At 40.6% G+C, this 18,352-nt stretch overlaps 1 long non-coding RNA gene across 9 annotated transcripts in view; it reads right to left on the reverse strand.

Moving 5' to 3' along the window:
* Positions 1–18,352, reverse strand: part of LOC146808945 (uncharacterized) — a 588,451-nt gene that overhangs the window by 133,522 nt on the left and 436,577 nt on the right. For all 9 annotated transcript variants that reach the window (XR_014966289.1, XR_014966287.1, XR_014966293.1 and 6 more), the window contains one exon: positions 1,092–1,184. This is a non-coding gene — a long non-coding RNA (uncharacterized LOC146808945). The remainder of the gene's footprint in view (positions 1–1,091; positions 1,185–18,352) is intronic.

The raw sequence follows: 18,352 nt of genomic DNA on the forward strand, positions 1-18,352 counted from the left end.
CGTCCTGCACCAAAAAACAGAATCTGGATCTGCAGAGGCAGGCACTGAAGGAAGGAGTGAACGTAGAATTATGAAACAAGATACTGATGTCATGAAAGGACAAAAAATAAGGCCCTTTCTTGGCTGGCAGCCAAAGAAAAGATGCCACTCATAAATATGGCTAGTTTCTTGGCTTTTATGAAACTCACCGCAGCGTTTTTTATGAGCTTTTTGGAACTTTGCCCGTAGTGTTTTTGAAGACTTTATACATCTGCCTCATTGCCATTGTATTAAGGTGTTACATAGCATTTGTTCGTCTTTTCCAAGTGATTTACTGACACCCTAGCTCTCAATATCTGTTCTTACTCTTTGGTTCCCCCTCCCTGAATATAAAATATTTTCCTTTAGTTTAGCCTCCAGTAATATGCAAGTGTTTTTGTCAAGCTAAGGTTGAGGATTGCCGGCTTTTCCAAGTCCTATGACGTGACAGCATATTTGGGCCGCATCAGGCCCTGACAACAATCACCCATTGAGAAAGGTCAAACCATGACCTTCCAGACCCTCTAATTACACAATTGAAAACAAAATTTACCTCTGAAATCCATGGGTGAAAAATCATAGGCCACTTTCTGGGGTGGCTTGCTTCCCAGCGTCATGTCAGGCTTTGGTACTCAGTCTCTTGTAGCATGTCCCCAGGCACTGAAAACCCATCACATAAATCCAGATGTTCTATTTTACCGATGGATTAATATGCAAACAGCTAAGGCTTTGCTGATGGACTGGCATAAAAGCAGCATAATCTGGCAAAGCCATCACAAAGCGCGGCTTGTGCCGGATCTGTTCTTCATAGAATCCAGTCAGTGAGCAACATCGCATAACATCTACCTGCCTATCAGAGACTCTGGCCTGACATGATATCTCTTCATTTTCCAGTAAGGCTGCCCATTATAGAAGAGCTTCAGAGAACTCTCTCCGAAGCCCTTTTGGGGGAGGTAAATCTGACACAGTAGTCCTCAAAGAGCAGCCTAAAGCAGACTTGTTATACCTAGATTAACTGAGAGTAGCACCTGAAGTGTCATCTAAGACCTCAGTCCAACATCACATACACTTACCTCTTAGATGATCGTCTGGTGAGGAGGTGGTGGTGGGGGAATAAGTCACAGATTGCCTTATATATCTTGACCTCTGTGGCACAAGTGCTGACCCTGAAATTAAAAGAAAAAGACTTTTAGACAGGTCACAGTGACACGTAGAATGATTTGTATTCATTTTAATGAAACGTGAAGTCATTGTGTGCCCAGTACTTGATTTTCGGGATCTTTTCTATTAATTTCGGGGAGACTTTGAAGTATTTCTATCTCAGTTTTAGGCTAGTCTGGCATAATCAGATCACACAGAGATAATTTGCTGCAGAATGGAGTAATGTCTATTATTTTCAAAGAAAGGTCCGGTAATATTTTACCTACAAAAAATATATTTGATAAACTTCTATCTTGTTTAGAGTTGTGTTTTTTGATACATTTTGTATCCGTTTTACAGAAATTCACCATCATTTAACTGAACTTCAGGAAGTGTTTGGAACTTCTATTATGGGTAGGATGACAGCTCAGCTACCCATTCAGGTACGAGGACTAGGTAGCAATACTGTGTGCACAGCACACTTCACAACTGCTTAGAGCCCTGTAGGAAGATTAACCTTTTATTTTATCTATGCAACAGAATTACTGGATTGCAAATTTATAACACCATTTCAACAGTAAAGTGCAGAGATTTCCTAAACAAACAATGATGACGTTTAAATATCCTACTTTTTATGCATCATAAAAAACACAAAACTTTCCATTCAGGTCGTTAGAAAATTCCCAATGGAAATTCCATTTTAATCAAATTCCTAGTAAGACTATACAGCTGAGCTCCTCAGGGCGTCAGGGCAAGAGAGGAGAAGGAGCATGATGGAATGTGCACATGTATTGAACACATTGACCAGGTTTAGTCTTTGATATCCTGTTTCTTTGGAGTGGTAAAGAAATCCCAGGAAATAAATTAAGCTTCTTTCAATTTTTATAGTACATAATTTAAAAATAATTGGAAGTCAGCATCTTAAGTGTAGTTGACACTATCTCTCTGTAATACAATGAACAATTTCCATTCAGGAAAGCAATTGGTCACAACACATGTTATACAATACTTCTTGAGCTCGTTCTAGAACAGGACAAAATACACAGCATTAACTGACATACCCTCATTAGTCAGGCAGCAAGTAAGGACCAAATGGAAGACAAATGCAGTGTGCTTGTGTTGATTCTGTGCTCCATGGATAAGGCCCTACTGTGGTCCCTCAGGACACCACAGAGGTTATTCAGGACCCAAGGACCGGGAGGCAGGTGGGGCAAGCAACAACTATCTCAAGAAACCATTCTCTCTCAGGTAAACAAAGGGAATGTTAATCACAGACAGAACTGACAGTGGATGACAACACCTAGACTCGCCTGATTTGGAGCAGGCTTCAAGTTGACACTGAATTCTGTGGTTGAAGGGTAGAAGTTGGAGGAAAAGCTTGAGGGCAACAGGAACTATTTTAACTTTTAAAACGTTATGAAACTCTGCCCATTATGCTATGGGATACATGAACACTTCTGTCACTAGAGTTTCAACTCAACACTGAAGGAGGTGCCCACACTCTATGGCATCTTTGGTTGGCACCTGCAGGTCCAGCAGTGCAGGTGTTACCCAGATCTCTGCCTACGATTACTAAGGCTACAGTCAGTAGGATACCAGCACTTCAATTGCGATTTAAAATCTTCCCATACAAAAAATATTTACACTCTCTTCTAGATGGAGTTGTTGCACAAAGCCTTCACTCTAGAGAAATATTGAAAAAGAAATGTCATCTGTCTCTGTGACATACAGACTCTTCTGATTATTGAACTGCATAAAGTGTGCCAACCTGTTCCTCCGTGCAAAAGGCCTTTGTGGGACAAAAGTATATTTAATGTCTATAGAGCTGAGACAGGAAGTCTCGAACCGGCTACACGGATGAACACAATGAAAGCATCAAACGTTTACATTACAGAACCAAATTCTACTCCTGTCCTAAAAACACATACTATCTTCTTAGATACTTACCCCCATACCCTAGCAACCGGACATGAATGATATTCTTTGTCAGTAAAGGTTTGTTTTGTATTATTTACAAAGCATAGAAAATGCAATGAGAAAAATAGATTTGAGCATGATGAACGAAGGGTTCTAGATTAATATCGCATTCAAAAGATATTGCCGGGTATCTAAAGTTATAAAATTTGGGAAGCTGCTAAATTGCATCTTTGTTCAATTTTATCAAACTTTACCATCTTTAAGAAGTGAGAAGCATGCAATATTTGAATTTTTAAAAAATCCACTTTAGCAAACCTTTGCAGCAGTGAGCTACAAGTCCACTTCTGCTCAGAGCTGTGGGTCATAGCATGTGGACTGCCGCCTCACACCACACCCCTCCACAGCTGGTGTATGCCTGTTAAGCAGTAGCTGATTAAATGCACCTGTCAGTGCTAAGCACAATCCTGAGGGGCAGCATTGCCTCTATCTGGAGCTTGTGTTGCCTCCTTACAGAAAGATTCCTCCATGCCATATGTCCTGCCCTTCCTGGGCATGAAACCTGGCTACAGGGCACCATTGCCTGCAATGGGAAGGTGGCCTAAATTTGGTCTGGAGTAGAGTTAGCAAAGAGGTGAAGTTTCCTGACTTTGCAAGCAAAGTTTATAGCTTCAAACATCATAGTCAGAAGCTCTCTGTAATCCTGAAGGCAAAGCAGTAGACAATAGGGGGCTGGTCTATCTGAGGACTGTGTGACTTCCACATATGCCTTTACCTATGGAAGATAGGATTTGGTCAAAGATTCTCGAATGACAGACACAATGCTACCATTTTTCATTCTCTGCTGCTCCCCTCAGATGTAATCTGATTAAGTACCCTTAGGGAATAACACTCTGCTTCACTAAATTGTTAGCAGTGTTAAAACATACTCTCTAATGTACAGGTATTTTATGTGCGGTTCACTCTGACAACTCAACATATTCCTTCTCCTGTTGAAGGATACTTCAGGTTCAACAAATATCTTGTCTTCAGGGCTAGCTTTGGCAAGGCACTTTGGAAGCTTTCCCTCTGGCTTACGACCTTTGCAACTTAAACTTTGCTTTTTTTAGCCTCTGGATCTCACATCAGAGTCAAGACTACATCGTGATATGGCTTCACGACAGAGATACGCATGGTTATACTATTAACTAATATTGTTTAGGTATGTCACAAATAAAGAGCACATTTCAATCGTAGTAGAATGAAACGAATGAAGTACCTTAAAAGTCCTGCCTGTCTAGGTGTGATGAGTGGGAAGAGAAAGGGTGGGGCAAAGTGACCGGTCAATGGAATAACTGACTGGCTTCAAACTTAGTTCAACTCCAGACCCAAATGAAATGAATGGTGCAAGAAGTTACAATTCCCTGGCATTGTGACAGGAAGGCACGTTGCTCATTGCTTGACAGTACAGGAGATCCACAGATATTTCCATCCTTCAAGCCCTGGCACGATGTGAAAACATCAGATCTCAGATGAATGAGCAATCATGAAAGCAAGCACATTCTAACCTTCCACCTGAATTTTAAGCAGGATACCTTCCTATAGTCATGCAAATATCAGGCTTTTAGATCACTGCCGCGAATCTAACTCATTTTTTCCTTCTGAGGAATCCTGGAATAGTTAGGCTAGAATAAGCTTTTAGCTATCTTTTCCCGGCCCAACAGATTTGTGGGTGCAGCTATGGTTCATCCTAGACACTATATCATCTCATTCTTTTCTTTAAAACATCACAATTTCTTCTGTTAAAAAAAATATTTTCCACTGGCCTCTAAATCATTGGCTTTTTACAATCATACAGATTGGTGCAGAGACAGGCACAATCACTTTCTGTTCTAGGTTGTAGCACACAAAAAACAAAAGAATTAGGGTTGATCTCTCATTGACATCATCTGGCTCATCCTTTACAGAATTCAAGGCAGACAGTCTGACTTCTTTTTATGTTCCCACTGCCATTTGCTTGTGATATCTTTATTGTACCTTCTTCTCTAATACCAAAGTATTCACATACACGTAGAACATGAGAATGTGTTTTGAGTAAAGTGCCCACTTATCAGTATCTAGTGGGCACTGACTGTTTTAACAAAGATCTCTCAATCTACTGCTCTCTGGAAACATAACCATGAGGGGTCCTAGTTGACTTCACAAAAATAAGTTCAATTTGTCTCCACATTCATTCATCTAAGAACTTAAATGTAGCTCCCACTCTGATACATCCTCTCACAGGACATTTTCGAGATAAGAGTTTAATACATACTCCATATAAAACACCCCCACCACAGAATGCCAAGCTGTCCGTCATTGTGCAGTCACTTCTCTCTTGGTGCCCAAAGAGGCATCGACTTTGATGGGCTGTTGTGTCTAGGCCAACAAATTAGCAGAGCCCAAACTATCTTCAAAGCAGTTGCATTTGGCATCCAACTGCTACCCAAAACAAACCTGATAGGCACAACAACTGTGAGTGTCCCTAACATTTAGTTCAATCTCTCAGTCTGATATTTTAGCTCTTTCTCTCTCGCCATTATCTGCATTCTGTAAGAGTGTCCCCTATGCCCAACTGTAATCAACTCATCTTTAGATGAGAATTCTACAGGTATTTTATACGGGGTGAGGTTGCGCCAAGATTTGGACAGCTCTGAGTTAGACTTATCAGTTTTGCTGCTAGACAAACTTCATCTTTTAAAAGGCTCGTGTGCTTCGCTACCCATTCTGCCCGGTGACATTTGACCCAGTTGAGCAGTGCCTTCTGGGACAGTCAACCCTCCTGGACATACATCTTTGAGGTGCAATACAAGACGAGTAGTTGATGTCATATAGATGGTAAAACAGGGCAGTACCAAAACAAACGGAAATAATCAACTTTGATGTTTAATGAAATGTGTTCCATTTAAGTCACAGGACCTGATGACCAGGGGGTAATGCATGTACTTATCATAGTTTTTTGAGTTTTCGTTTCCCATGCGAAGACTAGTCTCATTGTTGATGGAAGGTAAAGGAAGAAGAACAAGCAATTGCCTATGAATGTTTCACATATTTTCTTCTATGTTTATATTTGTTCACATGTCGAGGGCCTCAACAGTACACCCACTTGTGCAATATTGGGGCGAAGATGTTTTAATATATGTAAAAACACCCAAACAGCCTCGTAGTGGAATGTAGGACACCAGTAACTTGTCTAGGATAAGGCCCAGAAAAACGAAGCAGACAGAGTACTTTACTATTTCAAATAAAAATGTTGCATCACCTTTGGATTCCATAAATATGTTACTATTTCTTACCACTTAAATGTCTGCGGCTCTTAGTATGGTGCTCAGCACATGAAAGATTTACAATCCCATATCTTGAGAGATCAGTAATTGCTCTAAAAGATCAACTTTTATTATGAATGAATACATCCCTTTGAAACTTGGCAAGCTTCTTCTCTGGGACTGTGATCCACAGGGTCCCTCTTACAGGAACCAACTTGTGGGAGGAAGGTTACAGGGCACAAGATATTTCCCAAGATGATCTAAACATAACCGACAAACACCTGTGAGATGTGTTAGGGAAGAAATACAAAGATTGTTTTCCTTCCTAACACAGAAAACCAACTTTTTTTTTAGGATGGTTGAACTACGAGGCATCTGAAAGAAAGGACTGCTCCTCAAGCCAAACCCAAAGTGCTGTGGGGAATACTGCCTCAATTCAAATTCTGCAGTAGGATTCCACAACACTCAGATCTAGCCCAGTGAGTGCATGGATGGAGTCTGGACCTAATACATGAACTAGTTAAGAGCTTCTGATAGGCCATGAGCTCTAAATATCGCAGATATGATCACATCTATACCAGGGGTATAGATCTGCACACCCATATCTGTCTGATCTGCCTGCCTTGACCTGCAACTAGCAATGTTCCCTATGCATTCATAATACTGTTCAGTTGAGTTCAGCAGATCCTTAGAGAATGCCAACTTATAGAATGGGGAGAAGGCTGCAGGAGGAACCAGACATAGATCGGCCATGGCTTGTCTTAGAAGAGTTTTAAGGTATTGATAGACTCAGTGTCTACCTATTCTACTTCAGGACAGTCCTGGACAAATTTGCAACCAATGAAAGGCGGTTCTGCCCAATGAGCTGTAGTAGGGCTGTGAAACAGCCAATCCTATACTAGGAGAACCAGACTTATGGTTGAATGTGCCCTAAACCAAAACGATTGGAAAAACTCTTGATTTTCCAACTGGTCACTTTTCATTGTGACAACCCCATTCTAGAAGACACAACCACATGACATACACCAGCAAACGGTCTTTTCAACATAAGGTGATATTCTCCAAACAGCAACAGCTGCACAGACTCCTAATGAGTGTATCAGACACCAACACACAGGGACCCAATACCGTTAATCACCTTATAGATCCAAAGATAACATGGGGTTGTCCCTTAATGCCCCAAAAATAGCCTCCACGTCACAACAATTCCCATGTGCATTGTTGTCTCATTGCTTCATAGAGGAATAGTAATCGAACTTCATAGGAAACAATTACCTCATGACTGTAAACACCCCTTATCCTTAAATAAGGATCTCATAAAGAAAGGCAATGCAAAGTGGCCACATCAAAATCAGGCCTCTGGCAGAGTATCAATCCAATGCCCTCTGCAACCATTTCTGAGCCCCTGCGTTCTCCTGCCACCCTGGCAGTTCATAAAATGCCAGCCAGCATTAGATCTTGCCAAAAAAGGAGAGGGACGAAGACACGTACCCTCAGTAAATATGAACTTTAAATATTTGACTTGAGTACGTGGAAGCCATTTTAAAAGGGGGGGGGGGCAGATATTTACTTTGTGGACAGAGACGACTTCTTAACAGACGATCTGCTAGAGGCTGGTGTCTCCTCATGCCCACCCCTCCCCCATGTCTAGCAAACACAATGGCTCGAATCCAAGACTCTTGGCATCCATTACTATAAGAGCTCCACAGACGCCAGCCGTTCTGTGCCAGCTCCCCCCCACCCCCCCATGTTTTCGCTTTCTCTAAATACCTGGCACAGTCGCGACGGCATATTGCTTTTTCCCCCTCCTCTCTTTATACTCTCCGGATGGGCACCTCCGCTTTCAGCACCATGACTAACAAAGGCACCCCTAATTTTACTTTGTTTATCTTTCGCACTCCATTTTTACGCTGGGGCAGCTGAAGGGTGGGGGTACAAGCAAATAGGGAAAAAATGAAAAAACTAAATTATGTCTTAGAAAAAGGGCGTTCAGGACGGAATGTATTTCGGTGCGCGCCCGCTCCGCACTGCGCCATCCGAAGACATGAAGGTGGCAGAAGCTCGAGATAAACCCTGCTTGATTAAGAAAAGAAGGGGCAAAAGAAGAGGAGATAAGCAAAAGAAAGAGGAGAAGGGAAGCATTTTCTTGCCTACCCCGGGGAAAACATTAAGCAACTTACCTGAGAGGTATTACCTGTGCCGGGGAATCTCTGGGTGATGCAGAAGCTGGCATCAGCTTCCCACAATCTTTGCGCCAGGCAGGAATATGTCTTGGGCAGGCGAGGAGGGAGAGGGGGAGGTAGAGAGAGGGGAGGGGCCATGGGAACATAGAGGCTGGAATAGGGTGGGGAAAGCTCTGGAAGGCACCTCCATACTTGTAGTCTACACTGGCTAATATCCAGCCTTGTTTATGGCTGCAAAGGTGGTATGTGCTTCTTCTCTGAGCTATGACAATAAAATGGTAGGGAAGGTTGGTCTACTAAGAAAATAGCCAAGGGTAAGAAATGCAGGTCTCTGCGGGAGGAAAATAGGACTGCAAGGCAGATCATAGGAAAAATGCTTCCTCAAAAAAAATTAGTTGCTGTATCTGGAGGGAACGAATGAAAATGTTAAAAATTATGTAAATAAATGCAAAAGCTATTGTGGGCTTCTTGCAACAGTTCGCTGTCCCTTAGCTGTCTGCTGTCCATCTGTGAGGTGAGCGATCTTCGAGGGTGAGACTTGGCAAAGGCCTGATGCACACACCGAGTAAAGAAGGAGTTCCCTTTTTGTGTGAATGGAGCAAGGTGGAAAAAAACATCACCTGCTCTTACAAAAAAATAAAATAAAAGTAAAAAAGGCATCAAAGGGTTGGAGGCTGGATTGAGACATATAAAAAGGGGGCATGTGCAAATAAGCCCCCGCTGCTTGCAGTCAGCAATGAGAGCAGCGGATTGGCACCGCTGAATGGCCACAGCAAACAATGGCCGCAGCCCAGTGAGGATGCCCTGCGTGAAGCGGCTGCAGGTTGGCACAGGCTGGCTTGTTGCTATAGAGATTTCAGAATATTCTTCAGCTCCCAGTCGGGCTCTTTGGGCTGATGCCCATTTTTCCCTCTCTCTCCTCCCTTTACCTTCAAATGTGCTTCTACCAGCCCATAGCTTTCTCCCTTTTCTTCCTCCTTTCTTCCACTCTGTGTAATGCATTCACAGCACGCAGCACTGCGGCAAGTGCCAACACCAACTGCCAGCCCTAACCTGGGTAAATGCTTTCCAGTCAGTTAACTGCCATGGCTGAATCCGTCCTATGATTGCTCTTTCAACCAGAGATTGTGCTATAGACCAATATTTATTCCTTGACTGGCAATCAAAGCATTGCTTACACCTCTCCACTCACTGTATGTTGATAATTATATACATGAATACATACCCATTATTATTGGTTTATCCAGTGATCACTTTTTAACTACCTGTAAATTATTTTCAGAAGATATATAACCAACGATCGCGCATTATTCCCTATCAATCCGTTGGTGACTTTATTCACCCCTTTATCCAGGATAACGTTTCTGGTCTAAATAATCACTCTCTGAACCTACTCGTTCTTCTGTGACTTCAGTCACCATCTGTTCATGTTACTATCCACTGATCACTCCATCATTCATTCTTTAGGCATGTATAAACCATCAACTGCTCCATCAAAAACCAGTGTGTGTTGAAGAAATCATTTACTATCTGAACAATGAGCTAACCTTAGAATATGTCATCTAGTTCTCGCTATTCATCATTACTCCAACAATCTCTATTTGTGCATATATATATTTGCATTAATTGCTCTAACAAATACCTTTTGTGCATCTAGGTGTCAATACTAAATACCACTATCGTTATTCAGTAATTGCTCCATCATTCACACTCTGCACATCAATCTCTCTAGTTGTCACTATTTGTACATCTGAATTTCATCAGTTCCCATCTAGGTATCCACTAGGTGTTATCTATGACACTGAGCAGGAGGGGCTCCAGTAGGAATATCAGATGCCGGCTAAGTGGAATGGCCTTTAAAGAGCAGTCAAGCACTTTTCTGGTAGACTTCAAGAACTACACAGTGGTTTTCAAGGTCTTCAACATTTTGAGGCTGTATCATAACAGAAAGATCTAGGGGTATCGCTTACAAACTTGAGAGAAGTGAAAATCCTCCAATTTCTGAAGAAAACTCAAAGTAAAGAATAGACTTCACTGACTAAGTTCCTCCAACATAGAGTTAGTATTGAATAAGAAATTTAGCTGGAAGATTCTACTCCATGTTTAATATTTCTTCAAAATGTTCCGATCCCTCCAAACTCCAATTGAGGCTCTTGATTTTTATGCCATGTAAATGGAGAGTAAATGGAAACGAAGAAACAATGGAGAAACATGTCAATTTGATATATGTGACCATTATTACTTCCACATTTAACACAAGGAGATTTCTGAAATGATGGCACCTGCTCAACCTTGGAGTTAAAGAAGGTACTTAAACGTTTCCGCTTAGATTTTAGAGGTACCCCAGGGAGGGTGCATATTTGTGTCCCTCGTGGGAATACAGAGATGTTCTGAAAAAGGTTCTATGAAAAAGATGTCACTCCACATACAGGTAACTCACCATCACAACAAAAGCAGCTTTTACTGTAAAGTCAACATTAATCATATATCTGAATCACCGATGGAGCACTCTATTGGCAAATGAAATGCCACTCACAGACTGTTCAAGAGAAACATACAAGATTAGGCAACAAATCAGCAAATGTTGAAAGAATAACTAACATCCAACCTGTAGTACAAGTCAAAGCATCAATGGATGACCTTCACTCTTCCCAGTCTTATCACCTAACAATGCACCTCAGCTCCCTAAACGTCAAGTCATCATTCCTTCGTTACCAGTGAAGTCCATCTCCAGAGAAGCAGTTGTTCTTCCCGTGAATGTAGTCCAGTACTCCCTCATTAAATGTGCAGTTCCTGAGAACCTCATGACCACCTCCCACAGCTGGAGAAGGCCTTCCTCAATTCTGATTATACCTACCACTCTTCTGATCTCCTACCTTCCAGTCCTCGAAAAAGATGATAAAGAAGACAGTTGGTATTCAGCTGCACAAATCAATAAAAAAGGTTACCTGTCTCTGTGACTACCAGCCAGGGTTCTGGACCGTTGCAATGCACCTTATTTGGAACTTCCTGGCTACCTTAAGGGGAAATTGTAAGAGGTGCAAAACAAGGCAAACTGCCTGGCATCCGTTGCCTCTGGATTCTGTCACCCTTTGCCTTTACTGCATAATGCCCACACGTTGTCAAGTGAAGATTACATTCAATTCAAGACACTCTGTCTAGTGCACAGGCTGTAAAAACAAAAACACTAGCCTTCAAGTGAACTCATCACATCAAATGCAGTCCTAGGTTAAGCTGCGTACAGCCTATTGGTTTGCCCTCATTTTAAGAAAATCAGATCTGGTGGTTGCTCTTTTGCTGTTTTGTCCCCTAAACGCCGGAACCCACTGCCTCTAAGAAAGGCCACATAAAACGGTCTCTTCTCGAAAATATTTCACTTATTGGGCTACCAACGGATCATGCTCTTTTGGCTAGTGCCGAGAGTTTGCAGGGAGAAATTTGTGAGCTCTAGTAAATCTCTTACTATAACAACATAAAACGACAATATACAGTGCTCTCGGTTTTATGGTATTTGCTTTTTTAACATTTCCATCTGGATTTATCAATATTTATTTTGTGGCCAGCTTATTGCTATTTATCCATATTTATGTTGTGTTAGGAGTATAAATAGAGTCGTAAATTTGCATATTTCCAAATTTATTTAATTAAGTCTTGGACATGCACACATGTGTGGATGCCTTTAGCATTTAAGCAAATGAAGCAGCCACATATAACAAAACATAATACTCACAGGTGCATATTAGTGTTCTACTACAAATATATGCTAACATATGCCTGTTTTTAAGGACATCTCATCATGTTTTTCAATTCCCCATGCTGTCAAGAAGCAACATTTTCCATATTTTTCCGCTTTAAAAAATAAATACAGACAGTAAACCAGCGGTCGAAGTGGGCCGGATCGGCAGTGCCCCTACTTCTTTCATTTAATAGATTCCGTTCCCCTACTTTCTTATTTTAAACATGCATTCGGGGGCGGGCGTAACGAGCAGAGAAGAAAAAGGACTGTCTTTTCCTTCTTGCCCAGAGAAGACGAGGACGTGTCCAATTCTACTATCCTGCCTCTGTCAGCTGCCCCCTCCCTCTCTTTCTTCTTCTTCTTCTTCTTCCCTCTCTTTCTGTCTAGCGCCTCCTCACTCACTCAAAACAGAGACTTCAAGAAACGGGAATTACCCTCTCTTTCCTCCTTTTGTGTTTTTTTGCTCCTGGGAAAATGAATCCAAAAAAGAAAAAACACTTTTGCTGGAAGCATTGTCTTTTTCTGACATTTTTCAATTTCTAAGTGCAGCCTCGGGATAGAGAGGAATAAAACATTCAAAATGTGAAAAACAACTAACTAACTAAAGCAAGAGAGTGAGTGCAAGGTGGCCAGATTGATTTTATTCACACCTAGACACATTAGCTCCACTTTACATTGTTTGCCAGTGAAGCGCTGTTATATGTGATAACCTGCTTTTCCTTTGTTTATCTCGTGCTTGCATGCACGAGATCATATGCGTGTTATTTTATAAACCCTTGGTTCATGGCACGATCACAGTGTTCTAGAATAGAACATGTGATCGGTCCCATGAACCAAGAGGCGACAGTTGTGGGAGGTCTGCTGGAGTTTGAAGCTGTGTAACCAGCGGTGCTTCCTTTTCCTTATTTATGGATTAAATCTTGTCTTGAATCATAATACGACTTTTAGATTTACTCAACAAGTGCTAATTTTGTTTATTCATCTCTCTTTGAACAACATTGTTTTCCCTGGGTGGGAAGGTGCGCCATTCCTGGAGGTACTAAAGTATCTGCTTGATGGGTGAATTGGAAAACAAAATGTGTACAGCAACTGTGTGTTCACGAATGTGGCCTTTTTAAACCATACTGCTAACGTTTTGTAAGGATATAAGCAATGGACATTGAAATGGGTCCCTTCTGGACCCTGTAGTCATGTCCTTAACTTTTCATGCAAAAGCACTCACTGATTTCTGAATAATGAGTGTAAAAGTGTTAGGGTAACCATGTTGTTCCTGCTTGCATTTCACATGATTTACTTAACCTTGCATTCTCTGTGAGCTTGAGCTTTTCTAGGATGTTGTTAATTTTTTTTAGGCCGCATATTGCTCTTGTGTAGTGTGTAATTTGAATTGAGTCACATCCCGACGCTTATAGCGGGTCACAATTGGGTTGTAGTTGAAGGCAGTGCAAGTTTCGGTGTTCAGTGGGGGAGAGGATGTGGCACTATAGTCAGAGCTGCTTAATTTGGAACTGGGGACCAGATTCAGCCATCATGAACAGTACACCAGACCACTTCACCTGAGGGAGCACATTCCCAGACTAGACCTTAGAAGGCCCGCAAGATCTTAAAATTTCTGATGTCTTAGCACCAGCAGGTGGACCCTAGTGGTGGCAAGTGGGGGTTAACCTTGAAGGCCTGTCCACCACAATTCATTCTGAAGTTCACCTCCAGTGTTGCGTGCAGGCCTATGAAGCAGTACACCATAGAGTGACAGTGACTCTATCACTGAGGTCACAGGACCCTTAAGCAGGGTGGCTCTATGGCAGTGCGACCGCACTGGGCCCTGACTTCAGGTGGGGGCATCATGTTTGCAAGTATAATATGGTTTTAAAAGCACTTGCTGCCTCCTTCCTGGCCTCCAGCAATTTTTGGCAACAATAAGAATGTCATTATAACTCCAGTGATTAATGTTCTTAGTAGAGAGAAATTGAGTTTTGTCAAGTGGAAGTTTTGACTCATGGAAAGGCAGTGCAGAGGGTTAATGTGCCTTCTGCTAAGAACATGTACCATGCGGATCACAAAGTGCAGATAATGTAAACAGGTCAGAGGGTTACGTCTTTTGTCAGAGAAACCCTATTGTTACTTGCAGTTAGTAAGTTAAAATCCTAGCATAGAACTATTAACCGTCATGTAAGAGCTGCATGCAAACTACAAGGTATAAATTAGAGCGTTATGGTTTTTTCCCCAGTCTTTGATTATCCTAATGTTGTAAAAAAGGGTTCATTTGGGTAGAAATCAATTCTGATTATCAAAGAGAACCCCCAACCATGGTATTACGTTTTAAATTCTGAGTTTGTGTTTCTCCAGACCAATCACTATTAAACTATGCTGCCTACTAGTATGGTTGTCATGTGATTCCTGCACCTTGTAGTCCTTTGTCTTATGTAACATTTCCTATACAGTGATTTGCACACATATGAATGATTATCTCTGTGTAATATGTGTGATGTAAGGTGCTCCGACAACCTAAACTGGTATTAGTGGTGCTGTAAATTTTCTGATACTTTATTATTTTGACATTTTTGCACATGCTAACAGTCTCTGCAAAGATGTTTCCTTATTAGTACCAGTGGAACATACAACTGCAGCAGTGAGAAAGGTGAGCAGTCAACCTTTGCAAAGGGCCCTCCACTTCACAGCAGCACACGTCACACTTTTTAGTAACGTTTGATCCGTTCGAGCTATAAACAATTTATTAGTTAAAATCATCAGATTATGTAGCAGATGATTTATTATGTGGCAAATATGGCAGAGCTATAATTATGTGGAAAACATTTGAAACTAGGATATTTTTCCATTTATGTTTGTGCTGCTCTTGTGGAAAAAGGGAGGAGAAGTGCTGATGACAGAAGCTGCATGGCTCAGAGACAAATGGATCGTGATTCCACTTTTGAGCGTATTCGAGATGTTCTGGGATTGGAAACGTATCCCACTTTGTGAATGTATTTTAATGTCAATAACTGATATTAAACCTAAAACATGCGTATCCACTGGTTGAATTAAATAACGTAATTAGCTGTCCCAACGGTAAGTGAAAACAAATACAAAAAATATTTTGCTCTTTCTGCCACAACTCTGACTCCGCCCACAGATCCAATCCACGGGTTATTCCTGCCCACAGTTCCCCTACTTTTTTCCCCCCATTTCGACCACTGCAGTAAACACATTGTTTTCTATCTGCTATTATGTGTAAAAATCAGTAAAAATGGAAAACTGGAACCCTTTTTTAAAAAAAACGATAAAATCAGACAGTTTAAGCAGTGAAGAACAATATCAGGATTGATAAAAAGGTATCAGGAGCCACGAATAGCATTAGGAGCCGTAGGCAGCGTCAGCAGCCACAGGAGCCAAGTATAAGGAATGACAGACAGCATCAGGAACCATAAGAAGTATTAGGAGGGGCAGGAAATTTCAGGAATGATGACGTTATCAGTGGTGACAAACTATATCAAGAGGAATAAGCTGTATGAGGAACAGTAAACAACACTGGGTATGACAGACAAGTTATCAAGAACAATAAATAGTATAAGGAATTAAAAACAGTAAAAGGAACGAATATCAGTATAGGAATGAGGAACAGTTTCACAAATTAAAAATGGTATCAAGCGTAAGATTTGCTATCAGGAGTGACAAGAAGTTTTCAAGAAGTTTCAAGAACGTCAAACACTAGGATAACAAATTTATAAGGGATGAAAAACAGTATCAGGAAATTAAAAACTGCATCAGGCTTTACAAACAATATGAAGAATGAAAATCAGTAGAATAAAAAATGGTATTAGCAACGAGAAATAGGGGAGCGAGTGAAAAACTGCACCAAAAGCGACAAGCAGCATATGGAATGACAAACTATATCAGGTTCAACAAACATTATGACGAAAGGCTAACAGTATAAAGAAAGAGACAGAGTACATGGAACGAGTAACAGGAATGAGAAATAGTATGAGAGTGAAAAACAACATGACTAATTAGAAACACTATTAGGAGAGACAATCTGTATTAGGAATGACAAACTATATCAGAAATGGCGAAGAGCAGGGATGGACTGGCCATAGCAGACATCGGGTGTCTTTCCTGGAGGCTGGAAGGGTGGGGCTGTTTTTTTATCACGGGGGTGGTTTGGCAGCATTACTGCAATATTGGTCCCTAGTAGCAAAAGCAGCAGTGCTTCACACTTGCACCCCTACTCACCCACCATCTGACAAGGTAGGGGTGGGGATTGGGATTGGGGGAGCTGGTACTACAAAATTGCCAGGGCTGCTTTGGGTTCCCTGTCCGGCAATGGCGCGGAGTATCAGGAACAACAGGAAGTGTAAGGGATGGGAAAACATATCAGGAATTATAAACAGTTTCAGGCTTGACAAGCGGTATCAGGAGTGACTAGCTGTATCAGAAATCAGGAATTAAAAGCAGTACAGTCAATTTAACATACAGCTACAAAGCGTTACACACAATATGTGCTTCTAAGAAACACAAACACCTACTTTGCGAAAGGCTGTGGGAGCCATTAGACTAGAGAAAAGACAATTAGGAATTTAACAGGAAAATATGATGTCAACCTTGATATGGGATAACATTTGGACTAGAATACACAACCTCTCTAAGACTGCTTCTATTATGCAAACGTGTTTTTAATATAATAGATTCTTCTTGACCCACTCGAATTTTCATGAAATGAATTCCACAGCTGAAAAAAATGATGATCTTGTCACCTTGAAACAGGTACCTAAAAACATATGCTATTTAATTTTAAGAGCTAAAAACAATGTGAATTTAATATGGAGAGAGATTACATTAAATCAAGAATGTAATTAATTTGTGCTGCAAAAATTAACAATATTAAGTCATTGATTTAAATGAATCTCCAGCAAGTTACTTCCTGTTGGAAAGATGTCAAAAAACAATCTTTTCCTGCACTGTTGAATGGTGTATTTGTCAATCATAGGCAAGATACGACTCTTTCCTAATTATTATAAAAATGAAAGGATTAAAAGAGACTTTCTCTACCTTCTTTTAGCAAATTTTATCTCCATAGGCTACAGGAAAAATGTTTCTAAAGTATTAAGTGTTGAAATTACCAAGACTTCATTTATGTTTATAAGCGTGTGTTTTATATTTTTAATTCAATTTGATCTATTATGTTATCCTACTTTTACTATAACAGAGGAATTATACACTTATTCATATTTAATTTCCCAACACTATTTTTCTACGTCCTGCATTTCCCTTTTCCTTGGTATACTTTAAGGAGCACTTAATTTTTATGCTTCATGCTTTCTAAGCTTATATTATATATTTGCAATCACATTAAGTGATAGTTATTTCTATTGTAAATGTATCCAAAACTTGAATAGATTTCCTTACATTAATATTGAAACATTTTTGTAATGCATTACTTTAATAATTAGCAAAAAGTGCTATGTAATTATTTTCTGTTACTATACTAATTGCATATGTGACATGCTTCTTAGTTTTCCTTTCAAATTTCACATACAAAATTTCTACCACAAAAAAAAGGAATGATAAAACGATATGGGGAACAAAAAACGGCATCAGGAACAAAAACTGTCATGAAAGAAAAAATATATCATGAGTGAGAAACAGAATCAGGAGTGAGAAACAGAATCAGGAGTGAGAAACAGAATCAGGAGTGAGAAACAGAATCAGGAGTGAGAAACAGAATCAGGAGTGAGAAACAGAATCAGGAGTGAGAAACAGAATCAGGAGTGAGAAACAGAATCAGGAGTGAGAAACAGAATCAGGAGTGACAAACAGAATCAGGAGGGACAAACAGAATCAGGAGGGACAAACAGAATCAGGAGGGACAAACAGAATCAGGAGGGACAAATGGTATCAGGGGCAACAAATGGGACCATATAATATAGTATAGTAACAAACAGTGTCTGAAATGAAAAGCAGCAGTCCCCAACTGACAAGCAACTCACATATGTTTTGAGACCAAACAAGGTCCTTTTAAATAGCGGCATCGCTAACTCTTTCCAACACCGGTCTCTCTCTTGATAACTATCTCACTCTTTCAT

The sequence above is a fragment of the Triturus cristatus genome, chromosome 7 (genome assembly GCF_964204655.1).
Source record: "Triturus cristatus chromosome 7, aTriCri1.1, whole genome shotgun sequence".
Lineage (NCBI taxonomy): Eukaryota > Metazoa > Chordata > Amphibia > Caudata > Salamandridae > Triturus > Triturus cristatus.